Source organism: Triturus cristatus, chromosome 12 (assembly GCF_964204655.1).
Source record: "Triturus cristatus chromosome 12, aTriCri1.1, whole genome shotgun sequence".
Taxonomy (NCBI): domain Eukaryota; kingdom Metazoa; phylum Chordata; class Amphibia; order Caudata; family Salamandridae; genus Triturus; species Triturus cristatus.
This window is the reverse complement of record NC_140595.1, coordinates 486,446,623-486,470,182: the sequence shown is the minus strand read 5'-3', so window position 1 is coordinate 486,470,182 and position 23,560 is coordinate 486,446,623. Positions and strand designations below refer to the sequence as shown.

At 44.0% G+C, this 23,560-nt stretch overlaps 1 protein-coding gene and 1 pseudogene across 1 annotated transcript in view; one reads left to right on the top strand and one right to left on the bottom strand.

Annotated features, from left to right (window-relative positions):
* Window positions 1-23,560, bottom strand: part of CHST8 (carbohydrate sulfotransferase 8) — a 1,187,960-nt gene that overhangs the window by 163,294 nt on the left and 1,001,106 nt on the right. The gene's annotated exons all lie outside the window — the stretch shown is intronic.
* Window positions 13,559-14,940, top strand: LOC146776141 (centrosomal protein of 55 kDa pseudogene; annotated as a pseudogene).

Below are 23,560 nucleotides of genomic sequence, written 5' to 3'. Positions count from 1 at the left end.
TGCCATGTATTCGTCCCGTGACCTTTTGTGTGTCTGATTACCAGTAGTATCCCTGGAAACCTGAGAATGGCACAGCTTTCCATTTGTACCACTGCAAAAGTTTGTGAATTCCAAAAAGTAGTAAATTTGCATCCGTTCAATAAATACTTCTATTGGTGCAGACTTACTATTGTTTTGGTAAACCGCTCATAATATATATGATGGTTCCCAATCCAAAAAATGAAAAAATTAAAACATCTCACTGAAATGAGAAAAAGAAAAACCAACACAGACATAGCATGCACAACTCGGGCCCCTGAGGCCCAGCTACCAAGCGAACAATGCATTTATTTGGGGGGTATTACTCCCCAAGCACGCCTCCCCCCAAAGCTACGCCCCTGTACACCAATGTGACCAAAACCCTCATTTAAAAACAAAATCTGTGTATTTATCAACAACATGCCATGAGGTACAGCAGAAGCACAAAACATATCCCCTGGACATCCTCTACCACAACCAACTATTACCTCTTGCACTACAGTAAAACATGTGTACACTTCTAGCAACACTGCATTCCACATACTGCATCAGGCTATGGAGACGCAAACAGCACTGAACACTGCCAGGCTAGCACAAGGTGACTAGATTGAGTGTAGATATTATACACTATTCGGCCCAGATTCTCAAGGAATCGTGGAAGGTAGCGCAGCAGCCAAAACTGCTGCACTGCATTGCCTGACAGGGAGGGAGGTGGAGAACGCCATAGCTACAGAGATATGGCTCCCTCCTCCCTAGCATTGGTACTGATTTCAGCTGCCGTGCACCAGGCACACACCTTAGTGCAATATTGCTAGGGGGCGTGCCCGAGTCTACCATAGGTTTTGTACAGGAAGGTCAACCTTCCTGTACAAAATACTATGGCTAGACAAGTTTAAAACCTTTTCCTACTTTGTTTGTGCGCTGTGCAGTGCAGCACACATGCAAAGTCAGAAGAACAAGGAGAAATTAAATAATTTCTCCTTTTAACGCCTGTTTTTGTGTGGATTTACTTTTTGGTACTAAACCAGGTCTACTAATGTTAGTAGATAGGGTTTAGTGTCAACAAGCATGGGTGGTTGCATGGGAACATCCATGTACCACCCATATAATGCCCCCTTGACGCAAAGTCATGCAAAGCAGCGCTTCATGCTGCTTTGCGTTACTTTTCCATACAGACCAATGCAAATACCAAATTGTGTTGGTTTGTTAATCCCCAAAAGGTTTAGCGCTAAACAAGTAATGCTAACCCAACGCTAAACCTTTGTGAATCTTGGCCTTCAAGTATGCAATACACTAAACCTGATCACCTCCACCACAAGTACCGCAGAAATCACACTCGAAACACCACAAAATCTCATTCATTAAGGAAATACATAACTGAGCACACAAGCAGCAGCGATCCAATGGTAACTATGATTTCTGCCTCCTGACCATATCATCACAAACATACTTGACTTGCTGGCAATCATTGCGATAAGAATGCATGACACATTTGACTGCACTTTCTATTCACCCACAGCGCACAGCATTAGAAATCATCAAATGATCAATATGTCACCTCGATATTATATAATAATCAATATAAATTACAATGTAAAGATTCACTAATCACTGCACCACTAAAATAACATACCAAAGAACTATTGAAATTCTTCCAAGACATCAAGGAATTGTAATTATATCTCCAAAGGCAACATACACCATGACCTAGTATTGAGATGCAGTTTTCCCTCCATGTTAAAAGTAACTACTAAAGAAGTGCAAAGTTGTGAATATTCTCTTCAGGAACCATCGTTAAAGCCTTTTCAAAATTACAAGTTACTTTAGCTTACAGAAAATCGAAAAAGTTTAAAAAGTAAATTCAAGTAGCAAGATCAAAACATTAGGCAAAAGTAGATTTTGCAAGCAACAACCCGGTATAAACTCGTTTTTACTAGAAGAGTTCTCTCCGCCAGAAAGGTTTTCCTGGAAATATTTTCTCTAAAACATTTTGGCAGGAATTTTTGAACACAACCTAATTTTTTCACAATGGGCAAAACGTACGAACTTCTCGGAACTGTGCAGGTGATATTTAAATTCTGCACACCTCTCGAAAAACACCAGAAAACAACATACAGTTAAAAGAAAAAGGACAAAAAATCAACAGCTCATCAGACAAACAATACACACCCCATTCACTGTCATCAACCACATAGCCTCTTAGTAAATAGTCCTCTTTCATTAGCAAATCAACGATATAAAATGAAATGAACTACTCCCCAGTAGACCGCTGCCTTATGGTTCCCACCACTCACTGCATATATAATCAGCTAGTTTCTTCTGATCAGAGAAACTCCATGCCACTAAAAAAAGATATCGCATCACATATCCCAGACCTCCTAATTAGCCTTCCACTCGGTGCAACCTTCAAACCTCTGCCTCACAGCTAATATCCCATTCCAAGGCAAAACGCAAGGAAATGTCACAGGAGTCCAACGCCATGCATTTTTCACAAGTAACCTACAACTAACTGCCGGCTGTCAGACAACACTGAAAGGCACCAGAGGCAAAAGCTGTCGTTCCCAATATAAAAGGTCTTTCTTGACAAGCAACCTTAGGACTTTCTTTCCTCCTGCCTCTCAGATTTGGTTGAAAAAACAGCAGAAGTAGCAAAATGCAAACAGACAAACCAGAATCTAACTTCAAGTGGAGAGCACTGCAGTGTTTACTGCTATAAAAATTCCTGCCACGATACGTATTGAAGAACCCATTCATACAGCCAAACCACGGTAACCTTGATGGTGCCAACACAGAGGCCTTTCTCATGCAACCCTCTACAGGAAAAAGCTGCATCCATGTTATGCTGGCATGACCACCACCTAACATGAGAATGTTAAGTCTAGAAGACCACACGATGTAGTCACTCTCATCTAAAATGTACACGGATAATGTGACTTATTCCACAAGAAATTCACTTGAACCTCTATATGTGCCAAATGTGACTACAGTAGCATGTAACCTGGAGGGATCCCTCATACATGTTTAAGACTCCCAGCCACTGAATATACCTGAAGAGTGTCCTGGATCCTCTCCACTATACTACCCACCCTCACCAACCCTGCTTACTATCCTGTAAATCCTTCCGTACATTCGTCTGTTGCTCACACACCAACCCGTTTCCAGGCACTTCAATATAATGTTTAATATGGTTCAGCACTCCACTGTAGTAGTAGTTGTATTACTTTATTTGATTTGGTTTAAATCATAAAAAGAGCGGCTTAACCGCTAAAACACAGCGCTCCACTGCTTCATAGCGAAGTTACAACTTCCATTTAATTCCATTTGAATGAGCTTATATAGCACATGGCTACCAACCTGAGGCCTTCCAGTGCTAATCCCATCAAAGACACTATCGAATCTCAGTCCTCTAAACAACCAGGTTTTCAATCATTTTCTGAATAGTCCGTCTTCCTCCATTAGCCTCAAACTGGATGGAAGATCATTCCTAAATTTTGCCACTTGGAAGGAGACGGAGCAACCACCCCTCCTCACTTTCCTCACTGTAAGTATTTTTGCTAATAATAGGGAGGATGATCTCAGTGGTCTCCTAAACCTGTGAGGACAAATCAAGAGAAAACAGAATTTGAAGCCCCTTTTTATGATAATACCTATAAACAATACAGAGCGACTTAAACTGAATTCTACGTGTGACCGGAAGCCAATGCAAGGCCGCCAGCGACCTGGATACTAATTGATATCTTGGTATTCTCAATATCAGCCTTGCAGCTGCATTCTGGATTACCTGGAGGCTTTTCAAAACAAAGTGGGGAGCCCAAGTAAAGAGATTTTCCGTAATCTAATCTGGAATAAATCCGTGCCTGCACAACAATTCTCTGTACATGAAGTGGGAAGAGCTCTAGAATCTTTGCGTAATCTCATAATGATAAAAACAAGTGGAGGCCAATTTACCACCTTGGGTCTCAAAGGTGAGGTTTTCATTGAGCCAGAAGTCCAAGTTTTAATAGTTGGTTTAGGTTGGGGTTGAGTAACAAAGGATTTGGGCCAGCAAACCAATGCCCGTGAATTGAGATTGTTACTGACCACCAGCACCTCTGTTGTGTTTCCATTAAGTTTCAAACAAAATGGGTCATCCAGTCAGCAGCCTCTACAAGGCAGGGCTCCAGTTGATCAGTGTTGCAATGGTTATCCTGGGTAAGAGAGATTATATTATGCGTGTCATTTGCATACGAGACAATGGATAGGCAATCAGATGACACTATCTCTGCTAGAGGGCTGACATAGATTAAAATGCGTGGGACTCAGATAAGAGCCCTAGTGGACTCCACACTTAGGAGGGAAAGTATCCAGATAGGAAGCCTTCTCATACACCTGAAAGGTTCTGTCACTACAAGATGAGGAGAGCCAGTGAAATGCTGAACCTCATATACCTATAGCTGTTAAACTGTGCCATAATTGAGTTTGGGAAATTGTGTCGAATGAAGCACTAAGATACAACAGGATTACTGCGGCTGTGCCATTAATGTCCAAATACATTTTCAATACCTCAATCAAAGTTAGCAGTGCCGTTTCAGTATTATGACCTGCTTAAAAGCCCGTTTGAATGTGATGAAGCACCCCATTTTGTTCCTGAACAGCGGAAAGGTGCTGATTAATATGTTTTTCCAGAAGCTTTCCCATTTTAGGAAGCAGAGATATTGGTCTGTAGTTTTCCACTTGCCGGGGGTGGTGAGATGGTGTTAAAAAATTTAATTTCTGGTTGGTTGAGGTATGCACCCAGGCCAGGCAGGAAACACCCCTCTAGTCAGAGTAAGCTATGAGATAGCTTACTCTGAGATAATCTGTGCTCACCACCTGGTAGCTTGGCACAGAGAAGTCAGGCTTGTCTACAAGGGCAATGTGTAAGGTATTTGTGCAACACACTCACACAGTACACAGTGAATACACCACAAAAAGACTCCACGCAGGTTTAGAAAAATAGAGAATATTTATCTGAGCAAAGCAAGACCAAAACTCCCAAAAATCACTGGAAGTCGAGCTATGAATTCTTTAAGATTAAATGCAAAAATAGTGCTTAAAATGAATTAGTGGTCAAAAGGTTACTTGGGGTAGTGAAGGACTGTTACAAATCCAAAGTTCAGGCCGACCACGAAGGAGAGCAGGCCGGCTTCAGGACCCCAGAAAGGTCCCACTGAAGAAATACCTAGGTTGAAGCACATGTCGAAAGCCTACTGCGTCATCAAGCTGTGAAAAGGGGGTCCCATGTCAACGTCTAACTCCTTTGAAGTGAATGCAATGCGCTGTTGTTGACACACGCAGAGCATCATCATCGACCTGCGCAGGCTGTGGATCCGCTGTCGTCGAGCAGCCTCTGCATTGGTGTCGAAGGGCGATGCAGCGGAATTTCTCACGCAGTGAATACAATGCATTGATTTTAGCAGAAATCAGCTGCAGAACCCACTTCTAGGGCCCAGACCTTGGAGGGGGCACCTCAGCTAAGGGTAGGACTCACAGAATGCAGAGTCCAGCAGCACCAGCAGAATTGTAGGAAGTCTTTTGTGTCCTTGAGACTTCAGAAAACAGGAGGCAAGCCAGCAAGCCCTTGGATATCACTTGGAGGGAAGGCAGAGTCCAACTCTCCTTCTAGCAGAGTTAGGGAGCAGCAAGCAGCAGGGCAACAAGCAGAAAAGCAGCCCTTCCAGAAAAGCAGTCCAGTTGAGTCCTTTAAGCAGCACAGCCCTCCTTCTGACAGAGGTTCAGTTCAAGATCCAGAAGTGTCTGGTTTTAGGGGATCAAAGACCCAGTACTTATACCCGAAAGTGCATTTGATGTAGGGGGTGACTTCATAAGATCTCTCTGCAGTGCACAACAATTCTTTTCAACCCAGTCCTGTCTGCCAATCTACCCTTGTGTGTGTGTGGGGGGGACAGTAAATCACTACTTTGTGTGAGGACAGGACACTACCTATTGAAGTGTAAGTATCAGACCCTCCCATTCTTCCCTGCCCAGGAAGACCCATCAGAATGCAGATGAGTGCTCATCATGCAGATGTGCCTTGCCTTTCTGTATTTGTGGCAATCTAGAAGAAATGCACACTGTGTAGTTGTCACCCATCTCAGAAGTGGATCAGAGACAGGCTTTCAAGCACAAAGAGCAGTTATTACAGAGACATATCCACTTTGTAAAATTAAAAGGAAAAATGATGCACAGAATGACGAACAATGCAAACATTCACCCCCAGTCACAAAGATCTGGGTTTAATGCATCGTTATTTTCCTCACCACACCACCCCCGTTTGGACCCAGCCCTATGCAAATCTGTCATGACCCTGTGCCTCATGGGAAAAGTACAGCCAGAACTGCCAAGCCAGGTTCTCCCTGGACCGGAAACAAGCATCCTGGGGCCGGTTTCAGGGCCTCACCCCTCATCAGCCAGACTAGCTTGAATCCAGTGGCATAGTGAGCACGGGACCCACGTTTGGGCATATCCTTCCCACTTAGGGCGACAAAAGGAACAAATGATGGACGGAATGATGCACAATGTAAACATTCACCCCCAGTCACAAAGGTCTGGGTTTAATCTATCGTTCTTTTGCTCACCACCCACGTTTGGACCTAGCCATATGCAAATCAGTCTTGACCCAATGCCTCATGGGAACAGTCCAGCTCGAAAAGTGCCATTTCTTAAACAGTAATGTTAAATCCAACTTCGCCAGCAATGTTCCCTCTAATCTTTTTCCTCTGTGTGCGGCAGTGTTGGGTCTCTGTGCGCTGCAGCCATGGCTATGTGCACCAGGAAAAACACTGCGCGTGTGTGCAGCGCCAAACATCACTCCAAACTTTTGATTAAAACCCTAGCAGCCCAACTCTGTTAAGAAGAGACATTTTATTCCTCTGTCTGATGTAACATTTCCTGTACATTGATTTACACACTATGATTCAGTGTCTCTGTGTAATGTGTATGCGATGTAAAGTGCTTAACACCTTACACTGGTATGAGTGGCACTATTAAACAAAATAAATATGAAAGAGAGAGGGGTTATGGAGACTTGAGGGTCACTGTTAAAGGTTGGTAATGAGAGTATCTGTGGCGGAGGTGGTCATTGGGGCGCCAACAAACTTTGTCACACCAGGCGCCACCAGCACTAAAGCCAGCCCTGTTCAAATGGCACTAATAATTACAGTGAAATTATGAAAACAACCCACGTTGCAATTTGAAACCTTTGCAGCTACGTTGCTGCATTTATTTTCTTAATAGGCTTGGGCTGCGGGGTGATCGTGTGCATTTGTTAAGGTTTTCGTGTTAATTGCAGCTCATGATGGGTGCTGTGATTAACATGAAAACTTTCACAAATGCACAGGGACATCTTAAGGATTTTGAATGCCCTGGGCCAAACTTATTTTTGGGGCCCCTAATTAGAACAGCTTTGGATTTATGATCCAATTTCAGCTTTTTCATGTCCTTTTTGGCCAGGTCACCGACACTGCAGAGGCACACTGGTCCAAATTTTAAATGTGCTTCCATCTAATATTCAGGGATAATGGTGTGTGTTTTCAAAATTGTAACATAGCCTGAAGGAAAAGGAGAGGCGACTAGTGAGAAATAGGATTTTGTGGCGAAGAAAGGGGGAGAAAGGAACAAAGTAGAAAAAAAGTCTGGGTGCAAAGACGAGAAATGGGGAAGGGGTAATGGAGAAATTGGTAAAAGAGGGACGGAAAGAGAAAGGCAGCCAGAGGCTTTGGAGAACGGAGAATGGAAAACCAGTAAGAGAGAAAGCAAAGAACGGGCAGTGAGAGGGAAATGGAGACAAGAATGGGATGGGGAGAAGGGGAAAGTGGGTAAACGTGGAGCGGGACTGATATGAGGAAGAAGAAAAGAAGAGAAGGAGTCAGCGAGAGCAGCTGGGGAGTGGAAGAAAAAAGAACAAAAGATATGTCAGAGAAGACCGAGTGTGGTATGGCAATGCCTCAGAAGTAGCGTCTCTGCATATCGACATTGGGGGGTTCTATAAGAAGCCTTTTTTGTCATCTTGTCATTTCTAAACGCTCGCTCTATGTAACTGTGCTCACCTGAACGAACTAAGAAGGGTGGAAGGCTGGTTAGGCCTTGCCAAGATGTTTTGTCTTGCCAAGATGCAAGTCTGATCAGATGGCAGTTGCAAGTGTGTAAATGACTGATCCATCTGTCGGGAGTATTCTCTTCACTAACACTTGCTTCCGATATTTTTTTGAAACTCAGGGGCAGCAACATTGTCGTTGTGTCACCAGAGCTTTAACTGGAAACTTTTTCAATATTACATACAAGCCATAGTTGCTGCTTATTTATCTTATGCAACTAACAACCACTGACAAAGTGAATAGTCCTAACTTGTAGGTATGAATTTACTTGTTGTATCATATATCTGGATGCAGTGGCAGAAACAGCAAAATACAAGTTGGGCGGTACACTATGCTAAGTACAGATTTTTAGCTTATGTGTCTTGAGCCATGCCCTTAATTACACTGGCCATGCCCCTTTGCGAGAACCCCCAGTTTTTTCATCCCACTTAATGCCCTGGGTATGATGTTACTTTTTGTATCATATATCTGGATGCAATGACAGCAACAGGAAAATACAAGTAGGGAGGCACACTATGCCAAGCACAGAAAAGTGTAAATCACCCCACAGCTGCGCTCTATTAATTAATTAATTTTTTGATTTACAGAGTTTTATATAGCGCTGGCTAGACCCGGAGGTATCAGAGCGCTTTACATGAGGATCAGCGAATTACAAGTTACAAAAAATCAGAATATATCCTGTCATAGCTCACAGTTTAGAGGGCTAGTGACCTTAACTTTTAAATGTAGATATAAGAAGCAAATATCCAGGGATGATACATTATAGTACTGGGTTGCCTACATAAGATTGAAGTCTTCCCTAGTCAATGTATATGACAAGAACACCGACTCGCCAAATTCTACAGTGAGGTATAGAACACATGCATTACAATGCAAGTAAGGCCTGTGTTTTGGGGCAGAGACTAACACACTTTCAGAATTGAATCTGGACAGATCATAGTGGGCTCCAAGGATCCCCTCTTAGTCCACCATGGTGATCACACACATTATGTATATGAAAGATTATAGTGACATATGACAAGCCCAGCACCCATCCAACAAAAAGTTCACATGTTATTCATTAGGTCATGACTCTGGCCAATGTTGCAGAGGCTAACAGACTAGGTACAACATAGAGAGTGTTAGGACATACTGCACATCTAAGATCTTCCAAATATTTATAGGCCAAAAAAGTCACCTCGGACACTTTATTTCAACCCAGTCTGGTGATTATTTTTTTAATATAGATACTTCCTGAGTCTGTCTTTTAGGTTACAAGTAACCTGCGCTGACCTTACGACCGCCCTGGACCATTCCCCCCCAATTTTAAATAGCAATAACGAGGCGGCAGCAACTCAGTTTAATGACTGGATCCTGGGAGCAATTAATCGTGTCGCCCCCCTACAGGTTGCTACACGTAATAGACGCCCACCGGGTGCCCCTTGGTATGGACCAGAGCTTAAAAAGTTAAAAGTAGAGTGCAGAAGGCGCAAGCGACAATGGAGAGTGGATTATAGTAGGGTCAGCAAGGCAGCCTATAATGATGCCCTGAATAAATATAAACAGGCCATTCTGATTACAAAAAAGGTCTATTTTACCCAGAACATTTCGGACGGCGGCAATTCTGCCAAATAACTTTTTTAATCTGTGTCTTTTTTGGCCAAACCCCAGCAGGCCAATTTGTTTAGTCCCGACCAGGCTTTTTGTGATCAGTTGGCAGCCTTCTTTCAAAACAAGGTGCCGACAATATATGACGACTTGGCCATCTCATCAAGTCCAATATCTGCTTCAGGTTAGCAGCAGACACCGTGTATAGAGGAGAACCTGTCGTGTAGTCTCTCCTCCTTTGGTCCCCTGTCTAAGGAGGTGGTATTAGATCTGTTAATTACACTGGCCATGCCCCTTTGTGAGACCCCCCAGTTTTTTCATCCCACTTAATGCCCTGGGTATGATGTTACTTTTTGTATCATATATCTGGATGCAATGACAGCAACAGGAAAATACAAGTAGGGTGGCACACTATGCCAAGCACAGAAAAGTGTAAATTACCCCACAGCGGCGCTCTATTAATTAATTACTTTTTTTATTTACAGAGTTTTATATAGCGCTGGCTAGACCCGGAGGTATCAGAGCGCTTTACATGAGGATCAGCGAATTACAAGTTACAAAAAATCAGAATATATCCTGTCATAGCTCACAGTTTAGAGGGCTAGTGACCTTAACTTTTAAATGTAGATATAAGTAGCAAATATCCAGGGATGATACATTATAGTACTGGGTTGCCTACATAAGATTGAAGTCTTCCCTAGTCAATGTATATGACAAGAACACCGACTCGCCAAATTCTACAATGAGGTATAGAACACATGCATTACAATGCAAGTAAGGCCTGTGTTTTGGAGCAGAGACTAACACACTTTTAGAATTGAATCTGGACAGATCATAGTGGGCTTCAAGGATCCCCTCTTAGTCCACCATGGTGATCACACACATTATGTATATGAAAGATTATAGTGACATATGACAAGCCCAGCACCCATCCAACAAAAAGTTCACATGTTATTCATTAGGTCATGACTCTGGCCAATGTTGCAGAGGCTAACAGACTAGGTACAACATGGAGAGTGTTAGGACATACTGCACATCTAAGATCTTCCAAATATTTATAGGCCAAAAAAGCCACCTCGGACACTTTATTTCAACCCAGTCTGGTGATTATTTTTTAATATAGATACTTCCTGAGTCTGTCTTTTAGGTTACAAGTAACCTGCGCTGACCTTACGGCTGCCCTGGACCATTCCCCTCCAATTTTAAATAGCAATAACGAGGCGGCAGCAACTCAGTTTAATGACTGGATCCTGGGAGCAACTAATCGTGTCGCCCCCCTACAGGTTGCTACACGTAATAGACGCCCACCGGGTGCCCCTTGGTATGGACCAGAGCTTAAAAAGTTAAGAGTGCAGAAGGCGCAAGCGACAATGGAGAGTGGATTATAGTAGGGTCAGTAAGGCAGCCTATAATGATGCCCTGAATAAATATAAACAGGCCATTCTGATTACAAAAAAGGCCTATTTTACCCGGAACATTTCGGACGCCGGCAATTCTGCCAAATAACTTTTTTAATCTGTGACTTTTTTGGCCAAACCCCAGCAGGCCAATTTGTTTAGTCCCGACCAGGCTTTTTGTGATCAGTTGGCAGACTTCTTTCAAAACAAGGTGCAGACAATACATGACGACTTGGCCATCTCATCAAGTCCAATATCTGCTTCAGGTAAGCAGCGGACACCATGTATGGAGGAGAACCTGTTGTGTAGTGTCTCCTCCTTTGGTCCCCTGTCTAAGGAGGTGGTATTAGATCTGTTAAGATCTATCAAGTCAGGTTCAGCTACTGATCCCTGTCCCCCGCCAACTATGCATTTGGCGGCTGAAAGGATCGGTTCCACCCTCACGTCCCTGATCAATCAAGTTCTGGCTGCTGGGACCTATCCGGCTGCCTGGAAGACGGCCACTATCATGCCTCTTCTCAAGAAAGCCTCATTGGAGCCGTCAGATTTCAAAAATTACCGACCTATTTCGGGCCTACCATTGGTAGCTAAAGTAACGGAAAGAGCTATAAATTTAAGTCTAACTGACCACCTAGACAAACATGACCTGCTTGACCGGTCCCAGCATGGTTTCCGGCCTAAACACTCTACTAAGTCTGCCCTTATTACGGCAGCTGAGTGAATTCGGGCAGCAGTTGATGGAGGAGGGAGGACAATTTTTGTCCTCCTTGACTTGTCTGCCGCTTTCGATACCGTGAATCACACGGTATTGGTACAGAGACTAAAAGAGGTAGGGATTACTGAGCGGGCCTTGGCCCTCCTCTCCTCGTTTCTGGACGACAGAAAGCAGAGCCTAAATTGGGCGGGCTTACAAGCGGGTAATTTTACCTTGCCTTGCGGCGTCCCACAAGGCTCTGCCCTCTCCCCGGCCCTCTTCAATGTGTATGTCAGGCCATTGGCCAGAGTAGTCAGGAAACATGGCTTCACCCTTGTGTCCTATGCTGATGATTCACAATTGGTGATATCAGTATCTGACAATCCCGAGATAGCAGCGGACAAATTTCATGCCTGTCTAAAGGATGTCATGGAATGGATGCGCCAGAGCTTCCTAAAGATAAACACCGAGAAGACAGAAGTCATGGAATTTGGTTGGGGCTCTCCTCTGTGGAGTTCTCTGTGGTGGCCACCTGAGGCCGGGCAATGTCCTCTACCGGTCACTAAGGTGAGGAACTTGGGGGTGATTTTTGACGATAAGCTGAATATGTCAGCTCAGGTCAACAGTTTAATCTCCTCCTGTTTTCTTCTGCTAAAAACGCTGCGAAAATTCTTTCCTTTCATTCCTCATGCGTTGCAGAAAACTGTAATGGCTGCTCTCTTTATGTCCAGATTGGACTATTGTAATGCTATGTTCCTGGGTATTGATAAGTAAGATTCAGTCACTGCAAAACGCTGCGGTTCGTGTCATCTTAAACCTACCTAGCAGACACCCCACTTCCAAGGGAAGAAGGTCACTCCACTGGCTTCCAGTCCAGCAGAGAATTGCGTTTAAGGCGCTCTGTCTGGTGCACAGGGCACGGTTTGGTAGGGGTGCAACTGACGGGAGGGATAGGTTTAGACCCTATACTCTCTCTCATGACCTGCGTTCGACCAGTCTTGGCCTCATCTGCACCCCCAGATATAGACTGTCAAAATGGGGTGTGCGCTCATTTGCCAGCTGTGCAATTAAACTATGGAATAAGTTACCAGTGGCCATGCGACTTCAACAGAACTTCTTTTTTAGGAAGGCCCTGAAGTCTCAGTTGTTTAACATTCACTAGCGAATTGTTTCTCTCTCCACTGACCTGTACACACTTCAGCGCCAAGACGCCGTATGGCATTCGAGAGCTCAATAAGCTTCTTTATACTTCTTTATACTTATACAAGTATTCAAACCAGGAAGCAACAAGATGGGCACTGGGAGTAATCTATAATCACACCAACTGAAACATTAATCATCAATGGACATAACCAGGGCCACAATGTAGGTCCAGCAATGTGTTTTCCTCAGAACAGATGCAGTGTCCTGCGGGTACCACCTAGATAACCCCTGGTCATTTCTTCACCCGACACTGAACCAGCAGCTGATAAAAAAAAATCCCTCTTTTGAACCTTGTCGATTAAGAAGAGAAATTTAGCGAGACGTACGAGATTCGGAAGTGATGTCTGAACACATAGCCGCGATACTCAAACTGAAGAAGCAGGAAAAGGTGTAAGCTTCGCAAGTGCTCTGTTTGAAGGTACTGACAATTTTACTCTTTGCGGAGCACTAGCCTGGACATCGAACCCTTGCCTGCATCCCTCTCCTTTCGCAATTTCCTGTACGCAATTTCCCTTCCAAGACTAGAGGAAAAGAAGCTTCTAGAAATGACGGTGAAGACAGTTAAAGATCTAATTACCCACAAACTTGGTTTCAAAGCTGCAGTTTCTAAATGTGATACAGACTTGGAGATACTTAGGAAAGAAAATTCAGTCCTAAAAAAGGCTGTGGAGGAATTTCTAAAGGCAAACTGACTGATATGGAGAGAAGCCAGCTTCTGGAGAAAATACTTGCACTGGAAACTGAAAAGGAAAAGAACAGCCAGGAGCTTTCGAAGAGGATAGAAATCCTACATTTAAAAGAGAAGCTGAAGTTGAAAGATGGCGATGCCATAAACTCTCAGCTTAAAGCGAAGGAAGCCAAGAGGCTGGAACAACTGTACAAGTCCCTTTTTGAAGAGACCGACAACCTGAAGAAATAACTATACACTGTCACCGCCAGATGTGTGGAGCTTGAAAACAGAGCCATTGCCAGCCAGGTTTACAGGAAAGCAGTGCACGCCAAAGTGGGGCGGCAGTGGAACAAAATGTAATTGAAAGCCAGCTAAAAGATGCCTTGGGAATAAAAACAACAGTGGTTTGTATATGACCAACAACGTGAGGCTTACGTTAAGGGATTGGTGTCCAGAATATATGACTTAGAGCAGCAGCTTTAGACGGCGCACCAAACACTCCAACATAAATCCAAAGAAAGCAGTTTGGAAGGTAAGAAACGGGACAAACAATAAAAGTACTATGACAAGCGCTTGATGGCAGCAAAAAAAGACCTCAAAGAAGAATGAAAAAAGACTGCTCAGCTGCAATTTTATATTACTGAATTAAAAAGGAAATAGGATGACAAAAGTCGAGAAACAGCGCATTTAAATAATACCCTGCACACGCAGCTTGCAGAAGAACATCAGCAGAGAGAAAATGAAAAAAAGCATATGGCAGAAAAAGTGCAGAGGCTGAAGAACGAAATAGAAATAACCAAACAAAAACTTGTAGAGGAAAAGGAACTATATGATGCCCTTTCATCTCAGGCTGAGGTTCTTCGAAAATGTTTATTGAAACAACAAGAAGAAAATAAGAGGATCCCCTTTCTGGAGGAACAGATTCAGATATGTACGTCGGAGTTGGAAAACTAAAAGTTGGATAACCAGAACACACAACACCAGATATACAAAGTTCGGAAAGAGTTGCACAAGGCAAAAGAGCAAATGAGGTTGCAGCCAGTGAAGCACCTCCATGAATTTCATTACACTGAATCGCCTTATAATCTCCACGCCGATTTTGATGACCGGTTGAGGATCGGTACCCCGTATCCATCACCCCGGCGTTCAAACCTGCTGGACGAGAGCTTCTGGAGTGTCCGAAGTGCCAAGGCGCAGTATCCCACCAGCCAGCACAGAGAGCTCCTGGCACATATTGATTTCTGCACCGACAATTAAGCCAAAAGGTCTTAAACTCGTACATGCACTCCGAAACTTTTTTACTTGTGTTTTTAAACTATTAAGTTGTGTGTATAAAGGCCATCCATAGCGTTGCATTTTCAGATTTGTTTCTGAGGTTTTCCGGTGTATAACTGGGTGCATTTTCACGACGTGTTAACTGTTTATGAAGTAAGTTTCTTCCTATATTTGTCCTTTAACCAACTCGCAGGTGGAACAGCAGTCCCTTTAAATTGTTTTATATCAGTTTTTTTTATTTGCCATGAACTACTGAATTATGCTTGGTGCACTGTTGTATAGTATTGCAGTCCATGTAATCTCAAGGCTGATCTGTGCATTTTCTTCCGGTTTCTTTGGAAATAAATATTTGATTTATATGATGATATAACTTTTCTCTGTATGTATATATTGTGGCACCAATAAAATAAATTAATTACGTGATTGGAAAAAAAAGAAATTCAGCAAGTCTACAAACATGACGTGTGCTTTTCACGCCGTGTTTGTAGAGTTGCTGCATTTCTTTTCTTAATAGAGCTCTGGCTGCAGGGTGATTGTGGGCCTTTGTTAAAGATTTCAGGTTAATTGCAGCGCCCGTCTGGAGCTGCAATTCACCTGAAAACTTTAACAAAGTCACACAATCACCCGCAGCGCAGCTCTTTTAAGAAGAGAAATTCAGCAAGTATACAAACAGGACGTGTGCTTTTACGCCCTGTTTGTAGACTTGCTGAATTTCTTGTGACCTAAGCACGGCTGTGGGCAGATTGTGTGCTTTTGTTTAAAGTATTCATGTTAATCGCAGCTCGTGACGGCGCTGCAAATATCATGAATACTTTAAAAAAAGCACTCAGTATGCTCCGCAGCCGGGCTCTACAAGAAAGAAACACCCGTTTTTCGCGCCGCTCGCTTTTTAAAAGCAGCGGCGCAAAGGTTCTCGTTTGATGTGTTGTGTGTGTGCGCGATCCACACACAGCACTGCACGCTACAGATAACAGAGGTGCGCGGGCGCCATGCGCGCACGTTATTGGGAACAGTGTTCGCCAGTAAGGTGAAATTATTCATTACCATTCCAAACACATGAAACATGAAAAAGCTACTCCTCTCTGATCAGCAATGATATCTTAAAATGTATTAATGAATTTTCAATGCTGGCTTATGAGAGGGGTAAGCCTCAAAGTAGTAAAAAATGAAAAATGCTCTTTGTCACTACCAGGACATGCAAAACAAACCAAAAGGGTTACTTAGGGCGTACCTTAGGGGTGACTTATGTGTAATAAAAGGGGAGTTTAAGGCTTGGCAAGTATTTTTAAATACCAAGTTGAAGTGGCAGCAAACTGCAAACACGAGCACTTTAGTGGCAGGCCTAAGACAGGTTTGAAAGGCTAGTTCTGTGGCTGGCACAATCAGTGCTGCTAGTCCACTAGTAGCATTTAATTTACAGGCCCTGGGAGTATGATATACCACTCTGCAAGGGACTTGCAAGTAAATCAAATATGCCAATCAGGTATACACCAATGTCATCATGTTTAGGAGAGAAGCACATGCACTTAAGGACTGGTTAGCAGTAATAAAATGCTCAGTCGTAAGGCCAACAAAACAAATCGGTGAAAATGAGAGGCAGAAGGAAAAATTTGGTGGAAAGACCACATTAAGGACGACAGGTCTAACCTAGTGACAAAGTCCAGAGACAATCAAAGATAGAAGACAACCAAACATCATTTGGAGATGAAAGTGACTGAATACCTCTGGGTTTGCAACACATTTAAATGCTTCAAAACAGCAACCATAAACGGTTACCATCCTCCTAATGGAAGTCCTCCAGCTCCCTACAATTCCAATAATGTGTTACTGATGGGTTTAGATTCTTTTTAATTATATGTGTATATTTTTCATCATGTGTATCGGGATGGACTTGTCCAATTAATCAAATTTTACTAAACTCATTAAAGTTGCAAGTCCAGTTGTTGGTCACATGATACTATCCAGATCAAATAGAGAAATCCATGGACAGCTTTGCATCTGGCCCAAAACCTGATGGCACAAACAAAATAAATCCTATTGCTCATATCAAGGGCTTCACAGTGGTAGCGGTCGCCCTCCCTTACTCCAAACATGTGAATACCAGTAGCACTTCACTGCTTTTGTTGCTGAAGTAACTTCTGGAAATAGGAGTCTGGAAAGGAATTGAAAGGGCTGCATTTAATCCTCTGCTTCTTTGTGTGGGTTTCGCTGCTGTTGCCAGCAACTAAGGCCCCTTATCTGGTGCATTTATGAGCTCATCACTAGAGGAAGAGTGATGTCGAACAGTAACTCCAGGCTTCCCATGCAGGCTTGTGTGTTCTTTTGCATGTATTCACCAACGAGTAAGCCACCTGTTTGCTACTGCCAGGAGCTCTACCGCGGTTTTAAGGCTAAACACATGTATATCTGTTATTCATTGGTGACGCATCTACAGGAAGTGCAACAGCCCAAACTCCTCTCGTCTGCAAGAGAGAAACAGTGATTCGCTCGGCTAATAAGGACCTCGGCTCAACTTTAATTAAATGGAAATGAAAACACGGCGCTGTCACGCACACATTTATTCTGAGAATACAACGCGGCTTGTTTGCTTTACGTCTTAGCTATTTGGGCAACCTAATTAAGAAAGTGACATTCTGCACTTCATTTGCATGCAAGCGGAATTCTAGAGAGCGCAGGAAGGCAGGCCTGTGCGCTGTGCGGGCGCGTCTCCCATCCCTTCTCGGGGCCAACCAAGGGAATGCCGGGAATTAGCGGCATTAGCTTTCAGGCGCTGTCAGCACTTACCAGCCATTTCAATTTAACACCTTTCCGTTGGTCTCCGTTGTCACATTTAAAATTTGCATAATGGCTGCTTTAACAGACGGAGTGACATTGACAAGGCCCTTGTCACTTTTTTTCCCAGATTTGATAAGAAAAATAACAGTGCATTAATATTTAGCAGCCGGTGAACGTAAGTGGAGAGAAACTCACGTAGTTGTCAGGATTTAAGGAGGCGCTAACCTGTCACCCTGGCACCCAGCCACCCCCGGAGTGGAAGCTCCTGAGGACAGACAGTGGCCAAACAGCGGCCGTTACTCGCGGCTTAAAGTGCCACCCTCGGTCATCTATAGGGTAAGCAGTCCTCACCACTCTCTGAAATCCCAAAACATTCGGACATTGTTTTCAAGTCTTTTTTTTCACCCATTAGTACCGTCATGGTTAGAGAAACACAATCTGGATCGGGACAGGTCTGTTTTTCGGAGCAGAAATACTTCACGCAGTAAATACTGAAAGCCCCGGGCATGGTATTTACTTGGTGCTGTATTACCACCGCATTGTACATTCTGTACCTTGGTTTGGGGGGTAATGGTTGGGGGGGGGGGGGGCTTTTATATTAGAAATAAAAGAATCACTACCGCTCTAATTTGACTGTCGTGAGGCAGGATTGCCTCACATAGTAAGGGAATGGGACGAGTAGCACCTATGAGGGAGTAATCAGGTACTACTGCGTGCCCCCCCCCCCTTCAGAGCCTCATATCTCCGAAAGTGCTCATTTTAACCACATACATTCCGCTGGTTTCTCTAGCTAGAGTGGCGTGGGAAGAGTGCACTATATTAATACAGGATCACCAGTGGGTGTTTACTGGGATGTGTGGGGCGGAGTCAGGGAAGTACAATACACGTCACTAACGCCTGCTTCATTGTAAAGTCTGCGTGATGTTCGTAATGTACTTCAGAAATGTAAAAGCATACCTGCTGCTCCAATTTAGGAAAGAGTCGACCGAGTGGGCTGCATATCCTACTCCTCTAGGAAGGGCGCGGCTACGGAGGCTGAAGCGATAGGACCACCTCCAGAACCATCAGGATGGTAGGAAGATGGAGTTCGAGCTGTTTTAAGCGTTACATCACACACGGTGCTTCAAATGGGCCGGTACTGTCCGGTACGGTGTACCAGCACTTTTTTATTTTGATAGGGGGAGTACCAGCACTTCTCAAGAGAGACATTAATACTTTTAATTAGAGATTACTGACACTTCTCGGAAACAAGCAGGTACTCTGGTACAGAGTACCTACACTTTTATTTTTCCATATCAAGCTCCGATCACACACTATCTAGTGTAGCCCCCCTTTAAGTGTCACAGACCTTCCCACAAGTCTCCCTGCGGTTTTTGATATTGCCCCAGTATCTGCATGCTAAGGAGGATAGTGATGGTTCTTTTCAGAGCTCGCTCAACGAAGATGCTTGCACATCTGCTGGCAGGCCCATTTATAAGCCTGGGCAAAGCACTACGCTACGCTCGCGTAGTTTGCGAAGTTTGCGCTACTTCGCACTACGCGAATTGCACGTAGAACAGTGCAAACATGCGTAGCGTAGCGTAGTGCAGCGGTCATTTTTTGCTTGCTCGCGGTCCTCAACATCAAGTTGGCGACCGCGAGCAAGCAAAATGGCATCCCGGTGAGACTTTTTCCTTGTTCGCGATCAGCAACATCAAGTTGCCGATCGCGAGCGTGGAAAATAAACATCCCAGCGAGATTCTCAACGCGTGTAGGTCAGGGTTCTCATTGCGAGTGGTCGCGTATGCTCGCGACCACTCGCGATGAGAAACTACCAGTTCGCGTTGAGAAAGCTGCCGCTCGAGTAAAAATCTACTTGAGCGGCAGAAAACGGCATCTTGCACAGTGCGAACAGGGTACTACGCAGTTCGCGAAGTGCTACGCGTAGCTCGCGTAGTGCGAAGTGCACTTTGCGTAGCTTCGCGTAGTGCTACTTCGCGAACTACGCCCAGGGTTACCCATTTATTCATTCACAGAGCAGGTGTGAGGTTTCAAAGTTGTAGTCTGAAGGGAAACTGATATCTGCATGGGGTTGGAGACCATTGGTTTGGTTTTGGTTGACTCAAGCTCAAACACTTGTTTACATTCCTGGAAAGTGCTATGGATTCTGAGGAAATTCCAGTCCCTGATATTTAATAGTCCACTCGGGTAAATCGCGTCACCCTCAGGTGAGGTAAGGACTCTGAAATTTGGTGATAGTCACGCTGTCTAAAGTAGAAAAAGCAGCTACCAAGAGTCCAGATCTATTGGGCTGAGATTATACGCAGGGAAGTCTGGGGGAATGGATCATGCCGTACAGCGATAAATGAATCTGTGAAAAAATGGAACCATTTAGTTCAGAAGCTCTTTGCCAGCTCCTCATCGGGCAGCATTAGTAATGGCATACTTCCAGTGACAGGGCAACCCTATCCCACGAGCGGCACAAGTTGTTCATTCAAACTATATTTGGTGCTACTGTTGGGAGTAGCCAGGTTCTGGTGGGGGGTGGTGAATTAGCCAGTGACCTCTTTGATCTGGGGCAGGAAACTTTACAAAAATTAAAAGGAGCTACCATGGACATCTTATTTCTTTAACTTGCCATTCTCTACATGAAAATACGATTCACCTGGCACGTCACTGGTTAGAGGGGTAAAACCCAATTGATGGTTCCTGGGGCCTCTGGCACTTCCTCTGGATCACCTGTGGTCTAATTTCTATGGCCGTATAGTTTTGTCATGAATGCCTGGACTTGGACTGCGCGGTATGTGGTTCCCTGGTGACTGTGCTTTAAGTTGTTATTCACATTTGAGACCGTAACATGTAAAAAATGTAAGTGTCTTTGATGTTTTATGTGTGTCTAGGTTGGGGTCATGCACCTGTCCCCAAGGAGGGGATGTGAACAGTCGGCTGTATGGGCCTGCCCTATATGGGGTATGTTAATAGGAATTTTAAATTAGAGATGCTATCTTCAAGACTTGTGCTTTGCAAAATGTGTGCAGGGTGGATTATCTTACAAGGATATTTTTCTTCAAAACACAGAAAATGTGTGACTTCAATGTTTCTATGCCTTGACAATTTGTTTTGTATTAAACTGAGCTACGTCCAGTTGACCACAATCCCTACGAGCATCTATAATTGGCCAATCTTCGGAGCGTGGGGTGGGGGGATTCATGTTCTACAGGAGGGGGACGAGGGGGTGGTTCCACGAGTGTTAGTTACAGCGACTTTGTATGCCATGAGCACACAATGCATCTGGGCGGGTTTATGGTGAGACATCAAAGGGAATAATATCTGATGGATAGGGAGGTGCCGTTATTTCAATGATATCAGAGGGGTTATAAAATGACTAAGAGAAAAATGACAGGAGGAATTACAGTTCATGAGTGCAGTCCTGTCACATTTAAAAAAAGCTACACTTGCAGTCAGAACAATCAAGAGTCGGGCTAGATAGTTTAAAGAAACCCCACCATAGTGACTGATCAATGTAAAAAACATAACTACAGCAACAAGTCAGTAAAGCACATGCGGTTTTGCACTAGTTAGTGCAAGCGTAATTTTGCATGCAAAGGGTCCCCTTCTGCAAAATTGCTTCCACTTTTGCAGTGTTTCCATACTCTCACTGGGGAAGATGAAGTGACACTGTCTGTTTCGGCACCAGACTTTGCTCTCAACAGCTGTGAAGCAATCAAATGTGCGAGGCCATATCTAGGACCCGCGAATATGTGACATTACAACGCAATCAAAATGATCGCGGAACGTTGCATCGCAGTTTTTACAATGCAAGTCGTTACAACTGCTTGCGTTGGAGGGCGCTGGACTTAGGAATAGTATGATTAACTATTCCAACACCAGTCTACATACAGTAGAGAAGGTGTTGGAATAGTAAATCATACTATTCCTAAGGTTAGAGCGCCATCCAGCGCAAGTCGTTGTAACGACTTGTGTTGTATTACACGCGATGTAAAGGCATTGCGATGCAATGCCCGCGTGGTAATGGAGGTTTCCCTGACCCGCTGCATAAGCAGATTCCACGCAGGGTCATAACAGGCCAGTCCAATTCCCGCAGCACCTGTAGGTGGTAATGAACCCTCCTGGCTACAGTAGGCATGTTGTGTTATGTGGTATTTGAAATTTGAAGGCAGGAGATCATTTGTAACAGCAGAGGCCCATTAGCTATCAAAGCAGCGATGCATTTATTAACGACCAGAAGTTCTATTTCATCGCATTGTAAAACTGGGCGATAGCACAGTTACCCAAATGACCCAGAGAAAGATGTGAAATCGGCCACGGATTTGGCTGGACTCCTTCTGCAGATTTCACCCCAATTAAGCTGTTGTTAACTTTTGGGATATGTTTGGGGTCTCATATTTTAACGTGGGGGAGGCGGTTTAAATAGATGACCGGTCCTTCTGCCGGTCTTTGATGAATCTATATTCTTGGCTGCGTCTCTGGCTACTTGCCTGCCTTTTCCTGTCCTCTTGCCCATCTGTTTGACTTTGTGAGTTTTTCTGTGTATATACCTATAGGCCAGTCTGACCCTGCCCTGCAACAAAAACACATCAGCTAGATTCTCAAAAGAGTGTCACATAGCACGCACAAGAGCTTTTAGAGGATACAAGCCCTAATGTGTATGACAATTCATCAGACAGTTCTCTGTGTAACTGAGTCAATGATAGTTAGGTCGCCTCTACACTGGAGAATGCACAGAACCTTTTACGCTGCTCAACTTAGCTCTGTGTGGTAAAGTATATTCATCTCAATGTCCACGCTTATTTATTCCTTCAGTGCATCCTGCAGCTATCTTCTTAACTCTTGCCGCTGTCCATGCTGAGATCTGGGAGTAGGGCTATTCTGCCGCCCACAGTGTCTAGCACTCCCTTATCTGTATCTGCCCTCGATTTCTAGCCCCTAGTTTTAGGGTCTCATTCAACCGAGCCCGAGAGATACCCCTTCTCTTGTCATAGGGAGTCTCATGCGTCATTATGACCTTTACCCTGTCTCCTTATTGCTCAGTTCTTCCCTCTCTGTTTAATGCCGGCCCGTCCACCGTCACAACTACTCTGACTAGGCCGAATAGCATTCTCGACCTCTCTACCAACAATTTTTCGTGCATATATCAGTATTTACATCCTATCTGGGAATAGGGGCAGGGCAAAAGTTGGGGGTGCATGCAGGTACACGGCGTCCATCCACTATTTTCACAGGGTGGACGCCATCCCCCCTGCCAAGAACTTGGGCCCCACAGAAATACGCTGCACTTGTCCCAGTGTAGTTTTCAGACATCAGGACAAATTCAGCGGCGCCTGTAAGTTGCCTGCTTTCGATTCCCAGCAGCAACGTGCAGGTAGCGAGGGAGCTTTTTTTCACCTCCAACTGGGCCGAAGTTAAGGTGCCATCAGGCCTCCTTTTGTTTGAATATCCTGACTGGAGCTGGCCTAAAACCTCACACTTAAATGTAAATGCCACAGAGGGGAAAAAAGGCAGACAGCTTGTTATCTCTTTACAGCTATTTATGTCATGCTTTTGCCTTTGTTCAGTCCTTGTATATAGGAGATGCATGTACCGTAAGAATGTTAGGCGTGTTGGTCTGTGCCAGTATTTACACAAATAATTTCAATAGCACTATTTTATTTCTTTTATAGCGCTGCACAACCCAATGCAGGGTGTCAGAGCTCTTTACTTAACATACACATTATACATTGACAATAAATCATGTACATGAGTTATCTCACCATTATTACTATTCCCTGAGATTTACTGGGCACCTTTACAGCAGATGCCTTAACCCATAAAATATTTTAAAATGCGA